This window comes from Peromyscus maniculatus, chromosome 5 (genome assembly GCF_049852395.1).
Source record: "Peromyscus maniculatus bairdii isolate BWxNUB_F1_BW_parent chromosome 5, HU_Pman_BW_mat_3.1, whole genome shotgun sequence".
Lineage (NCBI taxonomy): Eukaryota > Metazoa > Chordata > Mammalia > Rodentia > Cricetidae > Peromyscus > Peromyscus maniculatus.
In genome coordinates this window covers 104744478-104755827 of record NC_134856.1, presented here as the reverse complement: position 1 = coordinate 104755827, position 11350 = coordinate 104744478, and the positions used below count along the sequence as shown (strand labels likewise).

The window sequence follows — 11350 nt, the reverse complement described above, 5'->3', positions numbered from 1 at the left end:
TTGCCCTAAAAAAGAGGTATGGAAAATTGGGGGTGGTCTTATGAAGCCTGCCTTAGGGGGACACAGTTGCCGATTTGGCTCTGCGGTGTTCACGAGTAAAGCTGGCTATGATTTGGTTATGATTTCTCCTCACTGTCTGTGAGATTAGCACAGGGGAGAGGAGAGGTTCTGCAGGATTTGGAGGAGTGCAGGGATGCGATCAAAGTATAGTTAAATTTGACAACTTTTTTTTTTTTTTTTTTTTTTAATTTGTTTGTTTTTTTGAGACAGGGTTTCTCTGTGCAGCCCTCACTGTCCTGGAACTCACTCTGTAGACCAGTCTGGCCTCAAACTCATAGAGATCCACCTGCCTCTGCCTCCTGGAGAATTGTTTTAAATAATAAAAAACAAAATTAAAACAACAACAACAACAACAAAACCCCAAATCATATGCAGGTAGTTTCTGAGGGCTGTAGGCTGCACACCACACACTGAAGCCTCTGTTCTCTTCTGTATTTAGGTTCCACTTATTAGTAAAATCTCGTGGTGTTTGTCTACATTCAGCTGACCTATTTCATTTAGCATACTGTCCCACAGGTCCATGCTAGTGACGAGCAGTACATCCAGCAGAAGGAAATGGTGACATTGTTTATACTAATCCATCTGTCAGATCTCGTGTGATTTACCTGAAGGGCATAACTGAATCCCATGTTCAGGTGCCTTCACTGTCCTCTACTTAGTTAGAATTTTCATCATGTATAAAAATTTTAATTTGTGCTCTGATCAAGATTTTGTTTTATTGTTTCTGAACATACTCTGACTTTTAGAGAGAAGTTGAATAGAGAAACTTTGTGCCACTGAAGTCCAGGCCATCCATGGTCACGCTGTGTCGACAATTACATGTCTCTTGTCTATCTTATTTTTAAAATTTTTAAAATTATTTTAAAGCCCCCATATATATTTTTAATGTTGAATAATCTCTTCCTGATTCAGATTAAATATATCTTTCTATCATATTCTTACATCGCTTCTTTTTGAGTTAAATTACACAGGCTGATTTAGAAAGTGTTTGATTTGGCTGGTCATTTATATCAATTACTTAGAAAAAGACTTTCACAAAAGAGCTGTGAGACTAAGTTGAGCAATAGATGATAAGTACAAACAAGTTACATTTATGTGAGAAAGACAAGGAGCTGGAGGGATGGTTAAGAGACCTGTTCCTTTTGTGGAAGATCCCGGTTCCTCAACATCTACATCATAAAACTCATAACTGCTCTAGCTTCCAGGGACTCAATGTCCTTTCCTGTCCTGTGTGGGCACCTGTAAAAATGTGGTATAAACTCATATAGACACATACATAAAATAAATCTTTATATTACAAAAAATAATGTATTTAATAAGCTACAACACAGTGCAATATAGATCACTTAAAAGTTTTGTGTATACAGTGCAACCAAGCAAAAAATAAATCCATATTCATCATTGTAAAGATCCATGATGCACCCAAATGTTTGCAGGGGTTCTAGTCAGACATGACAGATAAGTTTTTAAAAAGTGAGACATAAACCTTCATCAAATAATTCAACAATGTCATGTTCAATGATGTATCACTAAGTATTTTTCAGAATGTGTCCATCAGAGTCTTAGAACCATGTCAATATCTTATTGTGTGGATCCAATTTGGGAAATCAAGCAGAGAATCCTTCTTCTAAACAAATGTAGACTCAGATCCTTTTGCAGCTCTTTGATGACAAACGGCTGGATAGTGTCGTGGAGCGCACCAGGGCATTAACAAAGAACAGCTGCGAGCCAGCCTCAGTCGGCTTCAGTCCTGTGACTTGTTCATTGCAAAAAGGCAGATCCATACCTTTTCATCAACACAGAAACTGCAGACGATATAACAGGAAACTTCACTGAGTATTTGTTTTCTAGTTTATCCCACATCTGCCGTCTTTATTCCTGCAGAGAACCTTCATGAACAGACCACCAATGAAATGCTTCAGGGCGTTTAATGTCTGTGACTGGGGCGTGGGGCTTCTATGAACTGAATGCAGAGTGCACGTCCTTCTTCCACAATTCTATAACATCTTCTCTATGGATGCATAGTCACAGACACTTGGAAATATCCCAAAAGAGCCTCGTGGTTACCACCTAGCAAGCACAGTGTCAGGTACAAGAAAACAGATTTCTTGGACTAACATGATTAAATCACTATGAATTTTGATAAAATTTACCAAATTCACCTGAATGCTCCCGGCCACGGTAGTAGTAGTGTGAATCCTACAAACCCTAATTAAGGTGCTGGTGAGAGAGCTCAGGAGTTAGGGGTGCTCTAGAAGACCAGCCGGGCTCGGGAGTTAGGGGTGCTCTAGAAGACCAGCCGGGCTCGGGAGTTAGTTAGGGGTGCTCTAGAAGACCAGCTGGGCTCGGGAGTTAGGGGCGCTCTAGAAGACCAGCCGGGCTCGGGAGTTAGTTAGGGGTGCTCTAGAAGACCAGCTGGGCTCGGTTTCTAGCAGGCAAATTTTGTTTCAGAGCCATCTGTTTAACCCCAGTCAGTCACAGGGCATTTGATGGTCTCTTCCAGCAGCTGCAGGCTCCAGGCAGGCATTTGCTACACAGACATAAATTCATGCAAACTATTCATACACAATAAATGAATACAAATATAGACAAGTAGAAAAAATAAAATCCTTTCAAAAAGGTGGAAATACAGAGAATGAGCTTTCATTTATCACTGTAATTTGCTAAGATCTCTCTCTCAGCTCAAGGCAGTGAATCACCAGGAAGATTTCTGAGAATGTACACATGCTTGAACTGCTTTGTGGGATTTTGAATTCCCCACAATACTGCAGAACCGAGAGCTCTTTCACACTCACTGAACAGCTACACGAGAGAGACATTTTCTCAGTTTCTCCCACTGAGCATGCCAACACTCAGGCAGAAGTTCATCCCTGTGAATCAGCACAAGAGGGCTAAAAGTTGCATAACCAAGGGTCATAAATTCTTGAATATTTATAATCAAGGAATTATCCACTAAATAGAAACTTAAAACTAGAGAAAAAGCACAGTCAGTCCAGTAGAAGAAAACAAAACAGAGCATCAGAAGGAGGACACTCTGGGCAGCTCTCAGCTCAGGGGGAGTTCTGTAGAGAAGCTTGGCCTTCTGAAGGTAGAGGACCTGCTGGTGGTGCTTGTGGAGAAGAGATACCATGTAGCCACTGGCCCCTCCCATGGCCCCCTGAAACACTGCATCTCTCAGGACCATGAGAGGGAGAACAATCCACTTTGTTTTCTGACTTTCTAGCATAAAATAACAATGGTTGTCACCATTTTCAAGCTGTGACATATTCAGGTTTATACTTGTGATGGAGTGGATTAGGTTCATACTTATTAAAGCATTGAGTATCCAAAAGAATGAAAAGAATGGAAGGATGTGCCATGCAGACTTAGGTCTGAGCCTCCTCCACCCAGATGCTCTGGGACTGATGATGATGGCCTGGACCACAGTGAGGAGACTGCTGGTGCAGATGGAGAGGCCACGGGCCACCCTCTGAAGGTAAATGACGATCTTACAGCCTATGTCATCTAGGAAGTTTCTCAAACCAAAAGCTGCCATTGTATTTGGCAATCCTTTAGCAAGGAGGATTATGATGTTTGTAAAAGCCAAGTGGATGAGAATAAGGTGTATGGGTTTCTTCTCAGGGCCTCTCCACCAACTGAACATATAACTCACTAGGAGTCTAGAGGAACCCTTGGTGCTTCCCAAGAGAGTGTGTGGCAGAGGGCTGTGACCCAGGGAATGAATTCAGAGCACCTAAGGGAGCATGGGACAGCTATGGACAAGATGCTGCTGCTGAGGTGGATGGGAGAAGGAGATTAATTAAGTTTTATGTGCTACCACGAGATGCGTGCAATTTCTGAGTTATGGGTCTTCCATATCAGCTACAAACAGCGTAGTAGTTGGGGTATACAGTTGTGAGCGGGGACCCCCCCATCTCAGAGTTCACGGTGCATTTGCCTCTGTGGGGCCTTGTGAGCAGCAGTTTGTCAGTTTGCTTTGCAGCTGCTTCTCCTGATTCTTCTCCAACCTGTGTATCAGGCAGGCTGCTTTGTTCTGCATCAGTCTGAGCTGATTCCAGAACCTTAGATCTCAGCAGGATGTTATTCTTCATGTTCAGGGGCTCCTCCCTTCTCATTTCTCAGGGACTTATGGTAAGCTTTGAGCACCTTTTCGACAATAAGAAGAATCTGGATGTTTTACGGGTTTGTGTGTTCTGAGTACTTGGAATGCCTCTGTTCCCTTTGTTCCTTCCTGTTAAACTCTGTGTCCCGATGGTCTCACCTGTGACCTTCATCAACCTAAGCTTGTTGCTACCTTTGTGTCCAGGTGGCCTCATGGCTTTAGAAATGCCAGTTATTGCCTTTCAACTAATGCCTCTGACAAAGGTGTGATCTCCTGTAGTACTGCATCCTATAAATCACAATACCATCCTAAATATCTGAACATAATGAAATATGCTCCAGACATTAGTAACAAACACATCAGCATTCACTGATGTATTTAGAATAAATATGAAGAGATTAAGATCTGTCAAAGTCCCTGCTATCAATTCACCCCAAGTCATGATAAAAAATATTAACACTTTTCTGGTTATTTAATGCTTGCTTTGCTGGGGATTCCTTTCTTTTGTCTTGTAATTTTTGAGAAAGAGTCTCTGTATGTAAACCAGAATATCCTTGAAGAACAATTACCTTGTCTCAGTCTCTCTAGTGTTGATGTTACAGGAGCGTATCATGATTGTCTTCAGGGTTTGACAGACCTCTGAAAATCTTATTTATCTTACTGATTCATTTTAAAAAGGTCACTTTAGGCAAAGACCCAGCCAGAGCTCTGTCATGATCCTCAAGCCTAAGGATGGATAGCAATGCCTTAGCTTTTCTGTTCCATTTCTGTATCTCTAGGAACTAGTCTCCTTTGGTCTTTCTGGAGTCCGGGACCAGCCTTGTAGGGCCAGAAGGAGAGCAGAGGTCCTGAGGATCACAGAGCCTCTCAACTGCTCCCTGACTTAGTCAAAGGGAGAGACTTCTGCTTTAGTGAAACTCTCCATGGCACAGCTGAGGGATTGAAGATCTTACCTCCATGAACTCACCTGGACCTCTGTGGTGCAGACAGTCTCCGGAGCAGCTCTGGGAAGTGACATTTGCCAGGTCCTACTTGTACTGTCAGGATTTGTGGGGCTCTTGGCTGCCATCAGGTAGTGTGGACTTCAAGTTTCATGTTGTCACAGTGTCGGGGGGAAGGAAGGCCTCTGCAGGGCCCCAGTCCCTGAAGTACAGCTTCCCCTCTCTCCACAATTACTACATCTGTTTTCCTCAGAAGTTATTTCAAGTTTAATTAAGGTTTAATTATTTTGTGAGGGAAGATGTGAGGTGAGAAAATGAACAGCTAACCATGTTTCTGTGTGTTGTACCCAGAGTCCCCCAAAGACCACAAGAGAACAAGTCCGATGCAAAGGCTAAGAGTCTTTTATTATTTCGAGTTAACTTGGGCCTCTCCATCCGTCTGACGCAGCAGCAGAGCAGGAGAGACCCTGAGTAACAATTGGGCAGGGGCTTTATACTTTTTGGGGTCGGGGATCTAGATTCCAACTCTACATAGTTACAAGCTCAGAACTGGTGCTTACTTCAGGTTAGAGATGCTTGGTTGGAACTGATTGGAGAGTTGCAGCTGCAAGGAAATTGCTTTCTCCTCTAGTAATCTATGTTATTGCATCTATTTTGCCAGCAGACCATTTCCTGTGATAGTTAGACATCCCAATTTTATCTACCCGAAACTCATTCCCTCTGACAGCCTGGCATACAATCTACAACAGCAGAAAACATCCCCCAGGACATACCTGGTGCTTTGTTTATTATACCAGTTATGGGGTATCATATCCTTTAGGTTATGGCAGGAAATGTCTGGAACTTGTTTTTGTGTAGCTCCTAATTTTCTGGGTTTAGGGGTGAAGGGACAGTACATCCTCTGGTGTTTTTTTTTTTTTTTTTTTTTTTTTTTTTTTTTTTTTTTTTTTTTTTTTTTTTCAACACAGGATTTCTCTGTGTAGTTTTGGTGCCTGTCCTGGATCTTGCTCTGTAGACCAGGCTGGCCTCGAACTCACAGAGATTCGCCTGCCTCTGCCTCCTGAGTGCTGGGATTAAAGGCGTGAGCCACCAACGCCTGGCTTGGTGTGTGTGTGTGTGTGTGTGTGTGTGTGTGTGTGTGTGTTTTAAACAATTTGTCCAAGGGCCTGCTGCCCCTTGTCTGACCCTTCTCTAAGATGGCTGCAACTCTGGCATCCTCTCATGTGTACGGAGCTTCCCACATCTCCAGACTGGTTTTCATCTTCCCAAAGATGACCAAGTCACTTGCTTCTCTGTCTTAAATCTCTTGCTAGACTGGAGTAGAATAAATGATGCTCAGCTTTGGGGGGGGGGGGTCTGTTTCCCTGAACTAGTCCCAAACATGGACCAGAACAAATTCAGAGTCCCTTGTTCTACCTGTGGCTGCCAGTTGTGAAGGTCTTTGCTGTGTCTGATTATTTCATTCCTGCACATTAAATATCATATGGGACTTGAAGTCTGAATGCCCCCCCCAAAACCTTGGCCTTATTCCAAAGCAATCTTTACTTAGTATAAAACTTATTAAGGACCCTTTTATAACTTATGTGTGCCCAAGAATGGTCCTTCTAAGTAACTTTTCTAGTTCCTAGGAGGCTCTTCCTATCCTGGATGCAAGGTGATATAAATAAATGTGCAGGGCTAAGATTAGGAGTGATAACATCTTCACTTTGTTCTTGAAGAGAAAGCATCACTGGGTTTCCTATCGCTCTAGGAAGCTGAGTAGTGAGATTAGCATCTTCATGTGTTCTGTTTGACCAACTCAATAAAGTGGAAAATGAAGGATAGTTCTTGACATCAACTTCAGTCTTATGCATGCAGGTGAGCACAAATGTGCATGTGTACAAATGCGCGTGTGTGCATGCACTTGCGCATGCACTCTCACACACACAGACACACACGTGTGCCTGTCCATTTGCCAAGATGGACCTTCAAAGCACTTTCAAAGCACACACATATACACACAGGCACACATGAAAAATGGAAACTGCAAAATTTCATAATGCCACTTCTTCCTTAAGGAAATTAGGAAACAAACTGGTTAAGCAAATGGATTTATTTGTGGTTTGGCAAAATCAGGGAGAGAAAGAATCTTCCTTTCTTTCTCCCTTCTCTGTAGCAATGTTACTGAAGGGGCCTGCACACGTCAGGGTGCTCCCCTCTGGGCCCCAGATTAGGCACAGACCACCCCCAAACACCAATCTCCAAGCACAAGTGCAAACCAAACACAAAGAGATGCTTTATTAAGCAAGGCAAAGGGACAAGTTGGCTGAATCTGAATCGGGCAGAAGCAGCAGCAAACAGCTTTGTAAGTGTTCGTTTTAAGAGGGAAAAGGGGGGGGGGTCTGTGTTAGAACGAGCTAGGATAAGTTGGTAAGTTTTGATTGAATATTTTAATTAGGTTAGTCAAAATAAGTAATTTGGATTCCTTGACCTTGATGTTTTGATAGTTGGACCTTGGTGATCAGCCTCAGGAATGAGTCAGTGGCCAAATAAGGGAATAGACCTTGGTGGCTAGCTTTAGGAATGTAATCTAATGGTTTAGCAAGGGAGAGGGAAGGGGGAAGGGCAGAACCTGCCAGGGCCATGTTTGCCGTACTTGGGCCTGTGTTTGCCATGCTCAGGCCTGCTGGTGCCCTTCAGTTACAATTTTATAATAGAAAGGAAATCCAGGAAATGTCCATGTGTCACTATAACTGTGTGAAGCTTCTCTGGGGAGGCAAGTTCCTCCTCTGGGAGTCCCTGGGAATGACTCCCAGGCAAATGGTAATTCTTTGGATTTATTGTATCAATATTCTGATAGTGAAAAGGAGGGAAACACGTCTCTTTAGAATATCTGCTCTTCTGCCAAGACAGGGACATCCTGACGTCCCTTTCCCCGTTGGTCTCCTGCTCATGGCTCCTGGGGACGCCAGTGACCAATAGGGAGTCCTGGGTAGCTTCCTTGATAGCCACAGGAACACATCGAGGGGACAGAAATGTGGACAACCATTAGCTGTTCCTTCTTTATCTGTAGCTTTAGCTTCCTGGCTTTGGGGTCACTGTTGGTTTTAAATAAGCGGCGCTGGTTACCGTTTGAGAGAGGTCACAGGCACAAGGCATGACAAAACCCAGTATCAGAGCTTTACTAGGAGGAAGTGGGAAACAGAAGAGAGCATGGCCAGGCCTGGGGTAGAGAGAGAGAGAGAGAGAGAGAGAGAGAGAGAGAGAGAGAGAGAGAGAGAGAGAGAGAGAGGTGGTGGGGGAGCAGAAAGAGAGGGGAGGAGTCTGTGTCCAGCTTTTTAAGGATTCCCCTGCACATGTGGGCTTAGGGAGCTATGCCACACATGTGCTGATTGTGTGACCACACTGCATGCATTTGCACAATCACACAGCACACTGATGACGTAAGACCCCCCTCCCCCATTAGCTACTGAACTGCGCATGTGCAGTCATGCCGGGGTGGCAGAATCCTAACAGTCACCTCCATTCTTTTTCCTAAGTAATCAAGAGGCGCAAAGACACACGATGGGCACAGTGGAGTGGGAGGCAGGTAACAATCTGTCCCTCCAGCTTTCAGACTCTTTGGGCAGGTCTTAGATCGCCTAGTACTGATTGTGTAAAACAATGAAAACCTCTTTTTAAAAAGCCTTGAGTAACTTGAATGATTTAATATATTAGAACATTAGCGAACTGCAATCTGTGATACATATACTTTTTTCACAGAGGAATGGGTGTAAACATTAACTGATGTATTTTTCAGGGTGCCCCTTATCATTTAGCAATACCAACATCCCTGTTGAGCAGAAGTAAGGGGCTCGGGACAGCAGAGCCAAGTCTTTGAAATATCGTAACATTTGGTGTTGTAGAAGCGTGTATCAAGGAAGAGAATGGTTTCAGGTTTAGGGTTCAAGGGTGACACTGCGGTGGACTAACTCTTGAGGGTAAGAGTATATTAGAGAGTTATTAACACTGAGGACAGACAGACAGACAGACAGCTCTGAAGAGAGATCTGCCCCACAGGGCACAGTCCAGTACCAGCTTAGAGGGGTGGGAAGGAGACTGAAAAGTTTTTTTCTCTTCCTTCCTTTCTCTCTGTCTCTGTCTGTCTGTCTTTCTGTCTCTCTCTCTTTCTCTCTCTCTGTCTCTTTCTTTCCTTCTCTCCTTTATTTATTTTGTCTGCAATTGACTGTTGTTAGAGTTAAGCAGAATTAGTAATTACTGGGGATCCATACACACAAGAATCTAGAAAAATAATTTGCTTTATTTCTAGAGCTTCACTTAGGGGAATTGTCACAGTTTTACCAAAATGGAAGAGTTTTACAAATGGCATAGCAGTAGGAAACAGACAGAACCCGTGTAAAAGGATAAAATGAAACTGACTTGAAAAGGAGATAAGGAAACAGATCATGGGAAGGAGAACACTGCAGTTCTGATTTCTGAACTGGAACTGTTTGCTAATCTACAGCTGCGAGGTGGGAGACAGACTTGTGATGTTTATACAGGAAGAGTACCATGGACCCACTGCTGAAATCCGGGATATTCTGAAAGATGACATCACTAAGACAAGGGGGAGGAGGGCAGAGGCAGGGCAGAGGCTGAGGGGAAAGGAAAAAGTATATAAAGAGAGAGGAGAGGGAGAGACAGAGGGAGAGACAGAGGGAGAGGGAGAGGGAGAGGGAGAGGGAGAGGGAGAGGGAGAGGGAGAGGGAGAGAGAGAGAGAGAATCAGTGAGAACATCCCGGTTATAAGAACGAGTGTCTATCACATCAATTAAGACAGTCAGAACAATTTTAAGTTGAGGCTCCCCACTCAGATGATTCCGATTTGTGATAAGTTGACACAAAAACTATAATAGTGGTCTTTATATTATCAAAACATCGAGAACCTAGTTTATTTTACCAGAGCAGTAAGCACCCACTGCCTAGCCTACCTCTCGCCTTACTCTGGACCCAGGAGGGAGTGCAGGGAGCCTTGGCTCCCCTCCAGGCACAGTACTGAGCTGCAGGAGAGAGCAGTTCAAGACCATTCCCTACCATTTGGGTCTTTCTGTTTATCCTGGGGCAGGAACTGCAGTGAGCTGATGGACAGCTATGGTGAAGAGCTCTCCAGCGTCCTGCATCCCTTCAGGAGGGAAACTCAACACAGCTCAGAGGAGACAGGAGCCTCCCTGGGACAAGTGCAGTGTGTAGTGTATTGAGGACGTGGGGTCAGTGCGATTTATGGACACTCTAGGTCCACTTGGGCTGGAGGCTGTGGAGTTCTTAGTGCCACCAACGTCCTACTGCTTGGTAAGGTCATGCCACCTCAGCTTCACCAAGCAGATCCCCAATGTCCCCTCATCACTATGGTTCCCTTGTATGTAGGTCAACAGGATGCATCCACACAGCCTAAGGGAAAATGGAATCTGAGATTCAGGGGGCAAGGAGGCTTAGCAAACACCAGGATATCACTATAGGCCATAGTGAGTCATAGTGAGTCATAGTGATGGAAACTCCAGTGTTAGCAATCTGTTAGCGAGGAATTTACACATCAGTGTGCCAGTGAGGCCCTGGTCAGGAGCACTGTCTCCAGACCCACGATGGCATCGTTTGAGAGAGGCCATTTTCCAGAGTGTCCTGTTGTGATACTTTACACTAGTTTTCTTTGCAGCTTTGGAACCTGGCTATGTCATCCAGTTGTTGACTAAATTTGCCTTGCTGTGGTGACATCACTCATCTCACTGTCAGCTTTACTCTGCTGTGTAGGCTCACCTCAGATCAGGGCCACCTCCCCATCTCCACCGACCCTCTCTTGCGCTCATGCTCTGGGTTTGGGGAAAATGAAATACTGATTTCTGACACTAGCTTTACCTCCAGCATTTCCCCCAGTGCTAAAGAGAAGCTGAAAGTCACATGACAAGGTTGGCGGAGTGGGAAAAATGGTAGCTATCAACTTTCCTCCTTCCTGGAAACTCCGAACTTAAGGTTGCATGGTGCCAGACTGCTTAAGACAATGTAATGTATTACTATAATAGTTGATCTGATGTTGTGATATGCCAAAACAGTAAGGCAGATGGCAGTTTGGTGGCCTGTAATATCAGCTTTTGGGATTCTGAGTCACCTCAAGGTCAGCCTGTGCTACACAGCAAACATATGTCCCCTGCCTCTAAAATTCACCATGACAAAGCAATTTACAATGTACACACCTTTGGCCCATAGAGAAGAGATGTAGAATGTAATTTCTACGCTTC

General features: G+C 44.1%; 1 pseudogene; it reads right to left on the bottom strand.

Annotated features, from left to right (window-relative positions):
• Window positions 1-2883: 2883 nt before the first annotated feature.
• LOC102912725 (vomeronasal type-1 receptor 4-like) lies at window positions 2884-4775 on the bottom strand (annotated as a pseudogene).
• Between the last annotated feature and the right edge of the window lie 6575 nt (window positions 4776-11350).